We start from the raw sequence: 18823 nt of genomic DNA on the forward strand, positions 1-18823 counted from the left end.
ACTTTAATTTGTCTGTTAACAGGATTGTCTTTTATCTCCTAAAAATTCCCTAGGAAAGAATTAATTCTTCATTAGCTACTTCTGCTCCAGGTATTTTGCTATTCCTTTTAACAGCTTAAAAAGGAAACATTGGAAGAGGCAGTCTCTGCTAGTTAAGGAAATGCTTGTCATTTATTTATTTATTCATTATTTATTTATTTATTTATTTATTATTTATTTGTTTATTTAACATTTATTCATTTTTGAGAGACAGAGAGACAGAGTGCAAGCTGGGGTGGGGCAGAGAGAGAGGGAGACACAGAATCCGAAGCAGGCTCCAGGCCCTGAGCTGTCAGCACAGAGCCCAACGTGGGGCTTGAACTCACAAACTGTGAGATCATGACCTGAGCCAAAGTCGGACGCTTAACAAGCTGAGCTACCCAAGCACCCCAAGGAAGTACCTGTTTCCTATGGCTGCCCAAGGACCCTAGAGGCAGGAGCTCCTCCGTTTGGACCCACCAGGTTCCAAGAGGACCAAATACACTGACAAGGATAACAGAAGGAATAGAGGTAAGAAGCAGGCATGATTGGGCCAAGCAGTCTCAAGAGACAACACTCCCATTTGCTGTCTTTTCATTGTCTTCAATGGAAGAAGAATTGTGGGCTAAGCCCACATATCAGTTTTCCCTAAACAGAGAAGGCTGAGCAGTGTTATCGGGGAGAGCTTTTCTAAACACACACACACACACACACACACACACACACACACACACACAGCCCTCTAAAAAAAGGCTCAGGTATGTGGAAAAGCTCCCCAAGTGGCTCTGATTGCTCTCCCACATTTGAGAAACAGTTTTTCCTCCTAACCCTATCACTAAGGAAGAGCTTTCCTGGGGTGCCTGGGTGGCTCAGTTGGTTGAGCATCTGATTTCAGCTTGGGTCATGATCTCACAGTTTGTAAGTTTGAGCCCCGCGTGGGGCTCTGTGCTGACAGCTCAGAGCCTGCTTCGGGTTCTGTGTTTCCCTCTCTCTGCTCCTCCCCTGCTCACACTTTTTCTGTCTCCCTCTCTCTCAAAAATAAACATTCAAAAAATTTTTTTAAAAAAGGAAGAGCTTTCCCTTCCTATCCCATCTTTTTTTTTTACTTATCTCTTTAAATCAGTATAAACTCATAGATTATTTTACGGGTTATAATATGTTACTATCATTTGTTTTTATGCTCAAATTGTCCTGGTATTGGCCTTGGAGCCCCTTCCCATGTCCTTTTGACACATTCCCATCATTCTTGGAAAAGTTCCTTACTTTCTGGTGGAACAAGATGTTCCAGGCTCAACTTGTACTTTCCTTGCCTCCATCTCAAAAGAAGCCATTTCTCAAAGGATTCCTGTTCTTTTAGGGGAGAGTGAAAACCACTTTTGAAGACTTAACCATCATATTAATATTTATGATAAAAGAGGACCAAAGCAAAGTCAAGAAAGGACAAGAAAGATCCCTTCTCTGATTATGACTAATAAGCAGAGGTCAGCAATTATGAGTTAGAGCCCCCTCTTTCTTTGTAAGTAAAGTTTTACTGGGATATGGCCATAATCATTCACCTATTATTATCTAAGGCTGCTTTCATATTACAATGTCAGAGTTGAGTAATTTTGACTGAGACTGTATGGCTTGCAAAATGTAAAATACTTACTATTTGGCCCTTGCAGAAAATGGCTGCTGATCCTTGCTAACACGTATTTACATGCTGTAGACAGGATCCCTTTCAAGAGGAATAGTGTGACTTGGAGATACTGTAAAAAATTAATATCTCTCCCTATGTTTCCCTAGATGTCACCAGGCAGTACTTTTATTGATGCAGAATAAAATATAAAATTGTAAAAACTGTCATACAGCATGCTGTAGAATCTGGTTGTAAAGGAAATTATAAACATCAGGGTTGGTTATTACAGAATCTAGAAAAAATGATAGCTGGAAAGTAAAACTATGTCAGTATGATTTTAACACTGTCCAATGAAGTGGCACTCTGTTTAGTTGACATTGGTATTCTGGTCACTAGGACAGAGCAAAGCAAGCTCTGATTACCTTTCTGATTGTCAAGTCACCATGACATAGGAAAGAAGTATATCCTTTTCTATATTCAATTTGCTTTCTGGTACCAATGTGCCTAAACAAATAATAAGTCAGGTTTTTTTCAGGTCTCAGTGACTTTAAGGAGAACTGAACATTAAGGTATCAGATCTAAAGACCTGAGAGGGGTGCCTGGCTGGCTCAGTTGGTAGAGTGTGAGACTTTTGATCTCAGGGTTTTAAGTTTGAGCCTCATGTTGGGTGTAGAGATTACTTAAAAATAAAATCTTAAACAAAACTAAAGACCTGAGACGCTAGGTCCTGAACTGTGTAAATTCTCTTATAACATGGCACACAATAAAACAGTCAAACTGACGGATTATTATATATTTTTCAAAGTATGCAGATGCAAAAGTATGCTGAAATGTTGGACAGCTCCCATTCACAAAGTTTAGGGCTCCAGCCAAATCCTGGGGGTATCCTGGGAGCATTCCTAAAGTCAACATTCCCAATAAGTCTGTGTCTTGTGGGAGAAGCCCACCCTCTACCCAGGAGAGCATGGTTCTCAATTTGTCCATTACAGTCCTGGCTTTCCTCCCAGACATTAACGTTTGGACCTGACCAGTGGCCAGGACCAAGCTGGGCCTAGAGTAGTAGGATAAAGTGCCAGAACTGCCCTATCTCCTGAATCCAGCAAACAGAGTTGGTAAGGCTGAGAAGGGAGCAGAGGGCTCAGCAGCTGGTCCCTAACTTGGCCATTTCACTAGACAGGAAGTCATACCCACATGCATCAAGTAATTATAGCAGAATGTATTAACATGAACTTAGGGGCAGAGGCAGTGAGTGTCTCATATTTGTATTTTTAATTCCAAAGCATGGTCCAAAGTAGGCGCTTGATGTTTGTTGAATGACCTGTCTTCTCTTCCCCTCAAATAACCCATCTCCAACTCATAGAATAGGTCAGTATGTAAAAAACAAAATATCTGGGGGTGCCTGGGTGGCTAAGCATCTGAATTTGGCAGGTCATGATCTGGTAGTTTGTGGGTTTCAGCCCTATATTGGGTTCTGTACTGACAGCTCAGAGCCTGGAGCCTGCTGGGGATTCTGTGTCTCCCTCTCTTTCTGCCCCTCGCCCACTCACAGGCTGTCTCTCTCTCTCTCAAAAATAAATAAACATTACAATTTTTTTTAATTTAAAAAATTTAAAAAATTATCTGGCAACATTACTCGGTGAGGATGAGCATCCTGCTTCCCTTATGACTTTAAAATCACATTTTTGGTTAAAAAGGAAATTTATATAGCTTTTAGATGTAAACATAATAAATACAAACACACCTCCGTTATTCTTCTCCCTTAATTATAGGAGGAATAGGTTTATGATTTCCCCAAATCATGAGATTCAATATTTATACATATCCAGTTTCTCATTGGAAGTTGGCACAAAGGAAGAGTGTGTGTGGGGTGGCGGTAGCGAAGGACAGGGAACCAATTCTCACATGTGTGGCCTAAGAAGGTCAAGGTTAAGGTCGAACATGATTTATGAGAGTGAGTGGTTTCAATGAGGGAAGGAGGGGAGGAATGCCACTAATTTTAGAGGATTAGAGAAAATACAGAGAGCTGTTACCTGTTTACATTTGGCCTAATTTAGAGTTTGAGAGTCTGATCCAGATATGTAAGACAGGGAGTAGATGCCTAGAGGTTGCCAGGGCCTCTCAGAGAGATTGTTTAGGTAATCCTGATTGCAGGATTCTGGAGGGATTAGGGATAGAAAGGAGATACTATGGACAATGTGTAAAAATTAACCCATTTATTTTACTTATGTAGGGTTCTACAAAGTGAATGAGGAGTTTTATTCTGTTTTCAAAAACAGTAGGAGTGTTACTTTCAAGCAAGCAGACATGGATCATAACTATGGAGCAGTGACTTTTAATAAAGCGAATGGCAGTGACCCACAGACCTTTTGTAGCCAATTACAATCTCCAAAGTCGTCTTCTCCCTACCACCACTGTCAAGCTCTTTATATTTATAGTGATCAAGGCTGTAGGCAGTATTGGTTCAGCCACCACTATCACTTTCTTTTTGCTACTGTCCTTCTTCTAGGACTAGACATGCCAACTGATGGATAGGCTGAGCCGCAGCGGCAGACCTGATTGTCCCTGGGGTTGATTAACTAAGCCTCCCCAGACTCTGTTTTAGATCTCTTAAATCTGGTAACTATGCACTGTGCACCCACTGAGTGTCAAGGACAGCGCTGGGCACTGGTGATAGGCAGATGAACAGGATGAGTCCCCTGCTATCAAGGAGCTCATAGATGAACTGTGGAGACAGACATACCAATGACAACATCACATACGAGAGCTATAACATCAATCAATTCCTCCCTGGTAATTATTGGAGCAATTCCTCTCTTGGTAACTACTTTAATTGTTATTAAATTTGAAAAATTACAAAAGCAGTATTCAAATAACACAGATGGGTATAAAATTAAAAAGTAAAGTTTACTGATATCAGGTACATATATTCTTCAGACCTTTTAATATATGTATTCAAAACGTATACATATATTTATTCCATTGTTTAAGGAAAAACAATAAAACCTTGTGACTTTTTTCCTCTAAAAATATCGTGGTTACTTTTCTATGCAGTATATAGAGATTCACCACATTCTCCTTGATGATTACATATTCTTTTGTATTCAGGAATAGTTAATTTCTCTGAAAAGGTTAGGGAAAGTTTTGAGTAAAAGGTGATTTGTGATCTGGGCCTTGAAGGAGGAGCTGGAGTTCATTTAGTAAAAAGCAAAGCCAAGAGATAATGCTTGCGATGTATGAAAGGTGGTTCAGGGAGTGTGGACAGCTTGAGCATGTAAGAGAGGTGTGGAAGTACACAATCTCTTTGGGGACCACCAGTGGTCTGGTGAGGACATGCTGTTCCTCAGACTTTGGTGTGCATCAGAATCACCCTGGGAATTTTTTAAAATTGCAGCTGTCCCATCCCCTACCTTGAGATTCTGATTCAATAGGCTGATGTCCCCCAAAGTCTTTGCTCTTCACCACTACACTAGACTGCCTTCCTTCTGAGAGGGTGTATTCCCCTCATCCTTCATAAGGCAAGGAAGGTAACTGGAGGCCAGGAAGTCCCCATGATAATGGAGTAGAAAGTCCTGACACCTGGGGTGCCTGGGGGGCTCAGTAGGTTAAGTGTCTGACTCTTGGTTTCAGCTCAGGTCATGATCTCATGGTTCATGAGTTTGAGCCCCTCATTGGGCTCTGTGCTGACAATGTGGAACCTGCTTGAGATTCTCTATCCCCCCTTTCTCTCTGCCCCTCCCCACTCACTCCATCTCTCTCAAAAAAATAAATAAGTAAAAACATTTTAAAAAGGAAAAAAAGGGAGGGTGCATGGTAGCTCAGTGGGTTGGGCGTCGAACTTTGGCTTAGGTCATGATCTTGTGGTTTGTGAGTTCGAGCCCCATGTCGGGCTCTGTGCTGACAGCTCAGAGCCTGGAGCCTGCTTCAGATTCTGTGTCTCCCCCTCTCTGCCCCTCCCCTGTTCACACTCTGTCTCTCTGTGTCTCAATAATAAACGTTAAAAAAATTTTTTTAATAAAAAAATAAAAAATAAAATAATATAAAAAGGAAAAAAAAAAAAAAAGGAAAGCCCTGACACCCTTATGTTGTTCTCTCACTTAGTCATCTCATTCTTAGCCTTCTAGCATCCTCTCCCCACCAACTTTTCACTTTGTAATTTTATATCGTCTTTCATTTGAGAAGTTCAAAGTATTCCCAATGCTAATCTCATGATTAAGCAATGGAAACTGGTAATAACCTCATTTTATAGAAGGATAAACAGAAGCACTGGGGGACTCCTATCATGTTGAGTCAAAATTGAAGCTGAGAACAGAATTCAAGCCTGTCTCTCATTCCATTCATGATACTATTGTCCTTTCCCTTGAATTATGTGAACCCTGTATCACTTTTCTCATTAACTGAGGCAAAGTATGGAAAGCATCCTGCATAGGGCCCAGCTCACAGCAGAGAAAAGTCATTTCTTTCCTTGACCACAACAAAACAAAGGCTGCTCATGGGCTCTGGAGCTTAGTGGATGTTTCTTGATGGTCTGCAAAACAGTCATCAGAAATTCCACATAGCCTTTCTAGACTGGGTGACTCAGTCAGTTAAGTGTCTGACTCTTGATTTCAGCTCAGATCATGATCTCATGCTTCGTGAGATCAAGCCCTGCATCAGGCTCTGCACTGACAGTGTGGAGCTTGCTTGGAAATCTCTCTCCTCTCTCTCTGCCCCTCCTCTGAGTGCGCTCTCTCTCTCAAAATAAACTTAAAAAAAAAAAAAAGAAACTCCAGGTAGACTTTTCTTCTAAGGGTGTCAAGAAAAGCTTTAGAATGCCATCAAATAATGAAAAAGACAAAGAGAGTTGCATCTCAAGGCTTCACTTCCGTGTCAATTTGGGAGGTAAGGATGCTGTAATTATAGAGCTGTTTATAAAAACAGTTAAGGAGGTGAAGCTGTCTGCCTGGCTCACAGGAAGAGTGAATAATAAACCTGGGATTTCACAGTCCATAAGGTGCTGAGCTAGGCCACAACTCTTCTCTAGATCCAAGGGGATACAAAAAGAAGAGCAGGGTTATTCTTCTGCTAAGGCGTGGCCAGGGTCACATTTGGCTTTGAATGAAGCCCTGCAAACCAACGTCCCCCCCCCCCCCAATACCTCAAGGAGGAAAACTCTCCAGAGCAGAGGTTCTCCAATTTTACCATGCACAAGAATCATCTGACTGGTGCTCCATTATTAATGCAGAATCCTGAGCCTGTGCCCTGAGAGAGACAGGTATGGTCTGGGTCTCAGAAGTCTGCATTTTTCACAGGCTTTCCTCACGAGTCTGTGGCAGGACAGCACTAGGGACCACCCTGCTCTAGCGAATATGTGCAAGATTTTCCCATTTACCAGCTCTGAGGCAGAACTGCTGCTGTCACTGTGAACCGGTGGCCTGAGCAGCATTAAGCTGATCAGCGTTAAGCTGAGTCATGGGAAAGCATGAATCTTATACTGCAGGCTCCCCTCATTTCCAAAAAGCTTCAGTCTCCTTTCTGGTTGGATTCTAGAATGTTGTGATGGGGTAAAGCAACTTCAGAAACAAATACAAAGAAATACGCTGACTTCCTATATGGATGCTGAAGAAAATTTCAATGGAGGGTCATAGCTATTAATGATCACTTTAGCTAATTGGTTTCTTTTGCCAACATTTAAAAAGAAGCCAAATGTACACAGTGTTCTTTCTTGAAGATCACGTATGCAAATGAAAAAAAAAAAGAGCTCGAGACTAGGGCAGATATTACCTCACACCACTCCAGAATGCTGAAACACTGGAAGTCCTTGTATTAAAGAACTGTCCAGAAGAAGCCTCCCTTTCCATCAAGTCAGGATGCTGGTCCCAAGAAAGACACTGGTGCCCATCGCTGTGGCTGCTCAGCCCAGTTGGCCAAGAGACACACTATGTAACAATGGCCTCAGTCGTTAGAACCCAGCCCCCAGGTGGCCCCCCTGCCAGGATTGACTACAGAGAGATGCCCCAGGATGATGGGCTCTTTTCGTCCCGTACCTTGTACCTTATGCTCTAAACTAGAGCAAGTATCCAGCAGGCTGCTGCTTTTTAAAGTGCAATTCATTAATTGGAGTCTCAGACCTCTGTGTTATAAAAAGAGGAGCTAAAGCAGAATTAAGTCGTTAATTATTTGGCAAGGTTCCGAGGCATTTGCCATAACTCCTCGTCGTGTCTTGCAAGCATGCAGGACGCTTCTGATGCCTTGTCCTAGAAATGAGTTTGAGTGGTTAGGAACACAAACATTGCTGTCTTAAGACTCTTCTCTGGTTGTCAAATTTCTTTGAAAAATTCTCCAACTTTATATTCAGCCATGAAAAACTTTCAAAATAGTCACAAGTGTTTCCTAGTAGATCATTGTAATGCTGTGAATTAATTATCTTCCCCACTCCCAACCCTACTTCTTTGAAGTTGGCATGCCTTTCATCCGTAAATATGAAAATAAACGTTAATAATTAATGTCTTCTCATCCTTTTCCAAGTAGGAAGTTTTATTTACTTCTGAGGACAAAAGTATTATTTCTCAGAGCTAGAGAGACAGGCAGAAGCAGAATGAAACTGCTTCTGATGGTCTAGATGAGGATTCAAACTGCCTCAAGTCACTCCACCTGCCTTCAAGAGTAACTATCACTGGACCGGTCTCTCCTCAATTCTTGCTTCTAGATGGAAACCTGTTCCAAATGGTGGCTCTTCAGCTCCTTACTCTCCCTTCTGACCAACACTCTGCACGAAACACTTCTGTCTTTTACGATAGACCCATACATTTCTCATACATTTCTCACATTCTCTGTAGGTCTCCCATTACAATGACCTCTAATCCCAGTACCATGTACACTTCTTGTGACTCATCCTTTGGCTCATCTTCAGGATGCTGTGTCTCCACAGGCACCAGCTTTATGACTGATGGCTGCATGAAATGCCCTACAGACCCATTTAGCTTAGTCTGCCCGATAAGCACCAAAGGTGAGTGCTGTGGAAGACTCCCCCCCCCCCCCCGCCGACACACACACTGTCACCTTGAAAGCTTAAAGGGAGAACTTCACTTTGCCTAGCTCACATCCATACCCCCATCTTTTTACCACAGCTGACCTCAGCCCTTCTACAATTTCTGCCTAAAAGAACCTGTGGGGGCAATGCATTCCATGTTTCCTGCCTCTGTTCAAGAAAATTTTCCTTTGATATTTTCTTTCTTACGTGAATAAGTTCATCTAATTTGAACACATAGGGATGTGGTGAACAGACCCACTGTTCCTATTCACACCCTTTAGGATTATATAGATGGTGGTAGGCCCTCAAATGTGTCCATGTCCTAATCCCTGGAACCTGGGAAGAGGTTACCTTAAATGGCAAAAGGGCTTTGCAGATGTAATTAAGTTAAGGATTTTATGATGGGAAGATCATTTTGGAATATAGGTGAGCCTAATGTAATCACAAGGGTCTTTATAAGAGGCCAGTGGGTGGGGTCGAGAGAAGATGTGATGATGGCAGCTGAGGCTGGAGGGATGCAGGGCCCCAAGCCAAGGAGGGCAGGCAGGCAGTTCTAGAAGCTGGAAAAGGCAAGGAAATGAATTGTCTCATAGAGCCTCCAGAAGGAACAGAGCCTTGTCAGCACCATGATCTTTTTTTCTTTCAGTTTTTTTAAATATAAAATTTGTTGTCAAATTGGATTCCATACAACACCAGTGCTCATCCCAAAAGTCAGCACCATGATCTTAACCCTCTATAGTAATTTCCTCTGGCTGCTGTAACAAATTACCACACTGTGGTAATTCTCTCACTGTTCTGGAGGCCAGAAGTACAAAATCAAGGTGTCAGCAAGGTTGTTCTCCCTCCAAAGTCTCTTGGGGAAATCTGTTTTTGCCTCTTCCAGTTTTTGGTGGCTCCAGGCATTCCTTGGCTTGTGACCACATCACTCTATCTCTGCCTCTGGTCACCCTGTCTCCTCTTCTCTCTCAAAACTTCTGCCTTCCTCTTACAAGGATACATGTGATTGCATTTAGGGCCCACCCAGGAAATCCAGGATAAACTCCTCCTCTCAAGATCCGAAACCACACCCTTCCTCATAGGAAGTAATATTCATTCTTTCAGGGCATCTCAGTGGCTCAGTCAGTTAAGCATCCAACTCTTGATTTTGGCTCAGATCATGATCTCATGGTTCATGGGATTGAGCCCCACATGGGGCTCTGTGCTGACAGCATGGAGCCTGCTTGGGATTCCCTCTCTCCCTCTCTCTCTATCCTTCCCTCAATAAATAAACATTTTTTAAGAAGGTAAAATTCATTCTTTCATCATATAAGGTAACATTCATAGGTTCTAGGGAGGATCTTTGGGGAGCTAGCATTCCGCCCACTATTTTGGACTTCTGACTTCCAGAACTGTAAAACAGATTTAAATTGTTCTAAGCCACAAAGCTCATGGAAATTTGTTGCAGCAGCTAGAGGAACCTACTCCACATACTGATCTAGTCTGTCCTCAGCTGTACTCTAAGCTGCAGAGCCCCTCTTTGCTTTCACTTGTGGAGGTTTCTCCAGGTTATGGTGATTACCTGGTGGTCTTGGCACTGGTATGGGCCAAACCTGAGCTGGTGGAGTGGGTCTCTGGAACCTACTTCTGCTGGGTTCCTTCTGTGAGAATGGCCTCACCCACTCAGACCCACACTGTCAGAACTCTGCCTGGCTGTGTTTGCACATGGTGAAATGAGATGCATGGAAGAGAATCGAGAATGAGAGCATTGTGAACCATGTCAAGACCTGGCAAGATGGCCCAGGTGGGATTCTGACTTACTTTGGGGAAAGGCCAAGATCCTTCCCCAAAGGGAGGAAAAAAGTTTCAATGGCACATGGCTTTTAACAATCTGTCTCAGGGCTGAAGCACATGTATCTAAATGGTACTAAGCAGCTGATACCCAGGCTAGGGAAGGAAGAATTTAGGATGTCCCTTCTATTTCTTTACACAAATTTCAGCGAAAATAGGCAGTTCGACCAGTGATATTGGGCACTGAGACACCTGTAGGTAAGCTGAGCTATGCGAGAGTTTTATTTTGATCTAAAACAAGTCATTGTCCCTAGGTTTCAGTTTTTCCACAAGCACAGTGAAAGTGTCTTCTACGAATGAGTTCAAAACAAAGTCCCCCAACATGTTATGTCAGTGTCTTGGAAACAGTGCTACTGGGGACAAAACCAAATACAATGCTATCTGGAGCAATGGGAAGTGCTTTCTACATGTGTCCTACACCGGGATTTAAAAGTGACTGCTGGAAAAAACTGTAAATGGATAGGATTCTAATGTAGTTAAAAACTGGAAGAAAAGGCAGTGATATGGTCACTGTAGTCAATGGCAATAACAGCAACAGGTTTTCTGTAGGGAGGGCTTAGGGCTGGTGGTCTGGTGGGAAGAGGGAGCTAGAAGTGGGTCTTAAAACTGCCTTGCAGGACTAGCACCAATTCGCATCGGGATCGTAGGTTTCCTTGGGGTGGCTCTGGGAGAGGGGCAGCGCCTAAGCCACCCCATGGTTGCCACTACTATCCAAGTAGTAGAATTACAAATGGGTTTCATGTTTTCATTTACTCTTTTCTATCTTTTCCAATTTTTTTGCATATGAAAAATAATAAGCTGTCATGTTTTTAAAAAGAAATAATATGCGTGTAGGGGCACCTGGATGGCTTAGTCAGTTAAGTGTCAGACTCTTGATTTAGGCTCAGGTCATGATCTCACAGTTTGTGAGTTCGAGCCCTGCGTTGGGCTCTGTGCTCACAGCGTAAAGCCTGCTTGGGATTTTTTCTCTCTCTCTCTCTTCTCTGTGCCTTCCATTATATATATATATATATATATATATATATATATATATATATATATATATATATATATATATTTCTGCTTAAAGTGTTTCTGTAGTGTTTTAATTTTAAAATATTTTTAAAGGCAATTTTGACTTACACTTGCTATCCAAAAAAGGAGATTTGAGGATTGCTATACACTAAAGTTTTTAGTTAAACACACATTATTCTTAGAAGCTTCTCTGAAAATATGGGCAAGTTAACAGTGATTTCTGAGAATTTTTTTAATTCATGGGAAAGCTAATGCATGGACACAAATCAGGGGTGAGAGTGGGACAAGCGATCCCAAATTCCTAAAAGTGTCCTTCAGAGAAATAGCTGGAGACCCAGCAGTCTTGGAGGAATGCCTTTCCAAACCCCCAGTCCCCGCCATTGGGAAGGGACCGGAGGGGAGAGGCAACGGCCGCCCAGGGACAAGCTGTCATCGAGGCTTCCCAGTTGTTTCTCTCAGCTCACTTCATGCCTACAACAACCCAACTGTGGCTCAGACACCTGAGAAAGCTTCTGAGAGAAGCTGACAGGCAGCCTCTTTGGAGAGACAGTTAGAAAGGGCTGCCAATTCCAGAAAACCGAGCTGAAAGCAATGTATAAATTGAGATGCTTCACAGTTCTGGGAGCTCTAAAACAACTAGCTATTTCCTTGTCCCCTCCCACCCCCCCAAAGAGGTCATCTGCTCCAGGCAGCAAGCAACATAATTTCCACAAAACAGCTAGATGCTGGCAAGGCCATCTGAGTTCTAATGATAAGCTTTAAAGATAAAGATAAATACTCCTCACAGGGCCTGTGTTATCAGTGGGTTCCCAATGTCCTCAACAGTCACAAGTCTTCTTGAGTTACAACCTTCAGCACATCCCAGAACAGCTCTGGGCAGAGCAGTGCCTGGCTGGGTCTTGCTGATGGAGCCTTCCCGGCCATAGGAGGTTCTCCAGGCTACAATCAGAGGCTTGTTATGTTGTGGAAGGCGTAGTCTATTTGCTGTCAGACTGGCTAGGTTTGGAAAGATGCCCTGGGAAGTAGATCAGTTGGTGGGCAGGGTGGAGATGCTGCAGGGAGAAAAGGAGTTCTGAATTTACCCTTGGAACCTGGTGGGCTCCTAGGTCAGGGTCTGGTAACCCACACCCGGGAGAGCCAGAAATGCACCCCTGGGAGAGACCACCCTAGACCAGTCAATTTTCTTTTTATGTAAGTACAAAATTATGTGGTGGGTCTTGCTCTCTGAATGTCTCTGTCTCCATCTTACTGGAAAGTTGACACTGCTCAAGTGAGACCTTGTTAAATAGAGTGGCGATAGTGGTATCTGCTTCCTAGTTCCCTCTGAGAGGAGCTGGGTTGAGACCTCTTGGTCTCTAGTGCCACTACCAATCTGGAGATGCACGTCAGAGGTCTGCTCTTTCCAGTTCTCTTGTCCATGAGGGATGAATGTGCGGGCTTTTTAGTTTATCATTACAGTTACTACTTACTCCTAGGAATGACTCTACAGAACTAAGGACTGATGGCAACAAAACACATCTCAGAAAGCCACTCGTTCAGCAATTATTTGTTGAGCCTCAACTATTTCTAGGTCTGATACTGATGAGTAAGTCAGTCTTGGTCCTTGACTCATGGAGCATGTTGTCTAGTGAAGTGGACAAACAGTAATATAATAATCACAGAAATAACTATGTAATCACATTAAGTGCTATAGAGGAAAAATACATGACTAGAGTGTTTTGAAAGCAATGGCTTTCAGCCTTTTAGTAAAAAATACATCTTACATTAAAGCATTTTTTTTTGTTTGTTTGTTTTTTACATTTATGTATTATTGAGAGACAGAGTGTGAGCAGGGGACACAGACAGACAGGGAGACACAGAATCCGAAGCAGGCTCCAGGCTCCGAGCTGTCAGCACAGAGCCCGACGCGGGGGTCGAACTCATGGACCGTGAGATTGTGACCTGAGCCGAAGTTGGAAGCTCAACCGACTGAGCCAGCCAGGCACCCCAATACATCTTACATTATAATCCAGAATACATATATACACATACAGACATGTATAATAAAACAAAAGCTTCATTAATTAAACAATTCTTATTCTTTTTTTTAAAGTTTATTTATTTTGAGACAGAGAGAACCAGAAGGAAGGGGCAGAGAGGGGACAGAGGATCCGAAGCAGGCTCCGTGCTGACAGCAGTGAGCCCCATGCGGGGCTTAGACTCATGAACTGTGAGATCATGACCTGAACCAAAGTCAGACGTTTATGAATCAACTGAGCTACCCAGGTGCCTCAAACAATTCTTATTCTTACTATGAACTATGCACTCTGACATTTTCTGGTCTATTCATTACAAAGTGCTGGTTATAACTCAGTGAATTGATCTCACAACCAATTAAAGTTTGTGATCCACAATTTGAAAAGTCCTGTCTTGGAGGCCCCAACCTGTAATGGAGCTGGGGTGGAGGTCATGAGACACTTTCCTGAGGGAATGATACTTAGGCCCAGGCAGGTGAGGTTAAGGAGGGTTAGCCCAAAAAGGCCAGGAAAGAATGTTCTGGAGTGGGGGGTGGGGGTGTCGGGGAGGGAACAGCATATACAAAGACCTCTCATTTTACAGAAAAGGAAACGAATCAAAGAGGAGATGTGATTTGTTCAAGGTCACATAACTCTGAGCCCAGGTCTTCTAACTCTAGGTTCAAGGTTCTTTCGTGCACTGCAGCCTACCAGGTGTAGTCTTCCTCTTCATTTAGTAATTATGGGCCAAGCACTAATTATTCTCACCTAGGCTGCCTAGGAGAAAAGAGAAAGGAACAACAGCAGGAGGCTGTGTTTACAAAGAGCCCATTAAATTCTACATGCGAAACAGTGCACGTTAGCTCCTACCCCACCTGGCTCAAGGGCTGCACTGCAAGCTGTTTGTTCCTTCCCGGTAGGGACTGGCAGGGAGCCATACTTCTGCTCAGTCCTGGCTTTAATGAAACAGCATTTACAAAATGGCCAGGTGAGGTTTAGACCCAGTGGAAAGCCCTGGAAAGAATGCAGAGCGCCCCCGCTTTTCCATCTCCCCATGTTGACGCTGGCACCTGACTTTCCACGCATTTCCACCTTGCTCAGTTCCCTGCTATCAGCCCCTGCGACTGCTGTGCCTGATTAGCCGTGTAGATAGCTCGGTGGTGCAGCCTGAAGGTAATGTGAATCCGGTAAGTGAAATGCAGGCCACAACCATGGGTGTCAGTCTGGGTCAGGGTCAAAGTGGATGATCCAGGAGGACACGAGAAAAACAGGGACCAGGAGGGAAGGGCCTCTTTCAAGACAGTCAAGAAGAGAAACAGGGCTGAATATACAGATGTACCCGTTCATACACTGCATGAAGCACTCAGGGAGGGGATGCTTGAGGCTGAAATGGAATCCATATTCCACTCACAAAACCGTGTTCCTGGTGAGAGGCTGTATCTGCCTGAAGGAAGAACCTTCACTGACAGAGGCCAGAGAGGAATGGCTCTGTAGGGCACCTGGTCAGGGGGTTGGAAACAGCCAGAACCACACCACCTCACATTGAAAATGCTGCCGGGCCTAGGGAAGGCGGGTGTCCTCAGGTTTGAAACAGTGTCGGTCTGTGGGTGGGGAAGGGCCGGTGGCTGGATGCTGCTCTCTAGTGACAAGCTGTGACCACAGGAGCTATTGGTTGTTAAGCAGAGACACCTCACAGTTTTAACACTTAACAGGCCAGACTCTGGGATCCTCTGCAATCCTCATCTCTCCTTCATCAATCTCAGAGAGCCAGCCGCCCCTGAAGGCACAGCTCTACTCCCGAGATTTTTTTAAAATTAACCATTTGATTTTATTTTCTAACTTGAGAGAGAGGGTGGGGGGCAGAGGGAGAGAAAAAGGTGAGGGAGAGGGACCGAGGGACAGACAGACAGACAGACAGTCCCAAGCAGACTCCACGCCCAGAGAGAAGCCTGACGCAGGGCTCGATCTCGAGACCCTGAGGTCGTGACCTGAACCGAAATCAAGAGTTGGACACTTAACCAAGTGAGCCACCTGGGTGCCCCTACTCCTGAGATTTTAATTATCAGTTTAAAAAAATGTTGGGACACCTGGGTGGCTCAGTTGGTTGAGCTCTTGATTTTGGCTCAGGTCATGATCTCATGGTTCATGGGATTGAGCCCCGTGTGGGGCTCCACACTGATGGCATAGGGCCTACTTGGGATTCTCTCTCTCCCTCTCTCTGCCCCTCCCCAGCTCATATGCATGTGTTCTCTCTGTCTCAAAATAAATAAATATTAAAAATTTTTTAATGTTACTGGTAATACATGCCCATGTAAAAACACCCAAATCTTACACAGTGGTAAATAATTAAAAGTAAAAAGAGTCTCTTCAAAAATTTTAAATTAAAATCTTCCATCAATAACCTCTTTACTCCTCATCCCTCATATTCCAAACCTGCTCTCTGTTCTCACCCAAGCCTGTAATCACTCTGCCCCCTCCTCCTGCTGACAACCAGCACGCCTCAGATTTGTAGCGCTTCCCTCCACCTCTGACCTTAGGGCCCGCGGTGTCAATGCCACCTTAAATTCTGCCTCCTCAGACACCCTGCCTCGAACATGCCCATGCCCCGCACCCCCGCTGCTCGCGGCTTGCTGCTGCTTCCCTAGGCCAAAGGACTTCAGAGACTTAGCCTGTTATGAATCCCCGGGTCCAAGTCAGCCCTCCGCCCTGAACAAGACTTTCATTCATCTCTCGTACGCCCAGGCTCATTTCTCACAGCAGTGAATTCAGACCTTCAAGACTTCATTCACTCTCTACCTCAGCAAGGGGCCCTGGCTCCATTTCACTGAGGAAAAGGTCTTTTCTTAGCAGGAACTCCAGTCACTCCTCTGGGCTTCACCCTGTAAGTCATGGGTAGAAAGAGCCATACCCTCTCCTCCTACCGGTCTCAGTAGAAGGGAACCTTTCCCTCCTCTGCAAAGCTACCCCTTCCCTGGTGTCCCTAAGATCTTTCCTATTTTGCTCTCCTTCTCTCTTGTACCCCAATTATTTTCCTCCAATAACTCCGTCTCCCTTCTGCCATTCCACATATTCAGACCTCCTTATTTTTTTTTTTTAAATTTTTTTTTCAACGTTTTTTATTTATTTTTTGGGACAGAGAGAGACAGAGCATGAACGGGGGAGGGGCAGAGAGAGAGGGAGACACAGAATCGGAAGCAGGCTCCAGGCTCTGAGCCATCAGCCCAGAGCCTGACGCGGGGCTCGAACTCACGGACCGCGAGATCATGACCTGGCTGAAGTCGGACGCTTAACCGACTGCGCCACCCAGGCGCCCCCAGACCTCCTTATTATCAGAAATCATTCTAAGTCAATACCCAACTCTTACTCTGATTGTAAGTTGGTTGGATCACCATGGAGAACAATGTATAACAACAACAACAACAACAACAACAACATGCAAGCAACCTAAATATCCATTGATAGAAGAATGGATCAAGAAAATGTGGTGATATACAGAATGGAGTATCACGTATCCACAAAAAAGAAGGAATTCCTGCCATTTGCAACAACACGGATGGATCTTGAGGGCATAGTGCCAAGTGACATAAATCAGACAGAGAAAGGCAAAAACCTACATGTGGAATCTAAAAACACCAAACTCATAGATACAGAAAAGAGACTGATGGGTGCCAGAGATGGGGAATGAGGGGTGGGGGAAATGAGTGAAGGTCAAAAGGTATAAGCTTCCTGTTATAAAAACCATAAGTCCTGGGGATATGTACAGCATGGTGACTGTAGTTATTTATTGTACTGTATATTTGAAAGTTGCTAAGACAGCAAATCTTAAAAGTTCTCATCACAACAAAAAAATAATTTGCAACTACGTGTGTGGTGATGGATGTTAACTAGACATATATTCTACAAACACAGAATCGCTATGTTGTACGCACGAAACCGCTATCATGTTATGAGTCAATTATATCTCAGTTAAAAAAATGCCACAGAAATGGGACACCTGAGTGGCTCAGTCGGTGAAGAGTCCAACTTTGGCTCAGGTTATGATCTCATTGTTCATGAGTTGGAGCCCCCCATCGGGCTCTCTGCTGTCAGCACAGAACCTGCTTCAGATCCTCTGTCTCCACCTCTCTCTGCCCCTCCCCCGCTCACGCATATGCTCTTTCTCTCTCTCAATAACAAACATTTTTTAAAAATGCTGCAGGAAAAGACCCACAAATACAGAGAACAAACTGGTGGTTGCCAGAGGGAGAGGGGTGGGGGGAAGGGGCCAAATGGGAAAATCAAAAACAAAATAAAACAAAGCCCAACATTGTTTGTACCCTTTGCCTCTGTAATTCCGCTTTATGGGATACACCCTGAAGAAAAAACCCACAAAAGAAAAATAGTAGCTTGTGCAGTGATGTTCAGAGCAGAGATATTTATATTTGCAACTTGCAAAATGTTGGAAATACCCCAATTGCCCAATAATAGATTGATAGTTAAGCATATTTTGGTACCGATATAATAGAATACCACAGAAGGAATGGGATATTTGTTTATTTTATTTTAATTTATTTATTTAATTTTAATTCCAGTGTAGTCAACCTACAGTGTTGTATTAGCTTCAGGTGTATAATATAGTGACTTAACACTTCTATATAATTACTCAGTGCTCATCAAGATAAGTGTACGGCAATGGGATATTTGAAGTGACAAATACATGAATTATGCTGATACAGAGAAATACGCAGATGAGGTCATTTTAATACATAAAATCATATAAACAAAAATACCTGCTTATTAAATTTTTATATACATTTGCTGATAAGGAATAGAATTATAACAATAAGAAATTTGATCGTGCTGCTTCTTCTGTTATTACTTTTCTCTCTTTTCCTGTTGCCGTTCTCTGGTGACCATCCGTTGCCTCTATCTTCTCTCTACCCGATTCCCCACTTAACACTACCCAACTTGGCTCCCATCTCCAGGGTTTTACTGGACTGACATTCGCAGCAATCATCATGATCTTCTTCTGGGTAGATCCTTGAGTCTAGTCAAGCAGCAGCACCAAAGCTCTCTTCTTGACATCTCCTCTCTTCTCTTCCCTTGCTACTGAATCATCCTAACTTCCCCACCTCTCTTTGCTCTTTCCCTAATTACGGACAATTCTCGAGGCCTGTAACTCAGAGCACTCATCTTCATGCTCTATACCCAAGACCTCTGGAGAGAGCCCCTTTCAGGGAAGCCATCCCTCCTCCTGTGTTGTTGACTCTCATCTCTGTAGCTCCATTCCCGGCCTCACCCTCAGCTTCTGGGTCTATGGGATCACTCCACTTAGAGGTCTCCAACTGTCACCTCTAGTTCTCT

At 43.6% G+C, this 18823-nt stretch overlaps 1 protein-coding gene across 4 annotated transcripts in view; it reads right to left on the reverse strand.

Annotated features, from left to right (window-relative positions):
* The window catches only part of MAPRE3 (microtubule associated protein RP/EB family member 3), a 53440-nt gene that overhangs the window by 25328 nt on the left and 9289 nt on the right, over positions 1–18823 (reverse strand). Inside the window, exon 1 of one of the 4 annotated variants that reach the window (XM_053201116.1) lies at positions 7397–7547. The exons of the other annotated variants lie outside the window; for them this stretch is intronic. The gene's annotated coding sequence lies outside the window, so the exon portion shown is untranslated. Of the gene's footprint in view, positions 1–7396; positions 7548–18823 lie in introns of those variants that run through there. 4 annotated transcript variants of the gene reach the window in all.

The sequence above is a fragment of the Acinonyx jubatus genome, chromosome A3 (assembly GCF_027475565.1).
Source record: "Acinonyx jubatus isolate Ajub_Pintada_27869175 chromosome A3, VMU_Ajub_asm_v1.0, whole genome shotgun sequence".
Lineage (NCBI taxonomy): Eukaryota > Metazoa > Chordata > Mammalia > Carnivora > Felidae > Acinonyx > Acinonyx jubatus.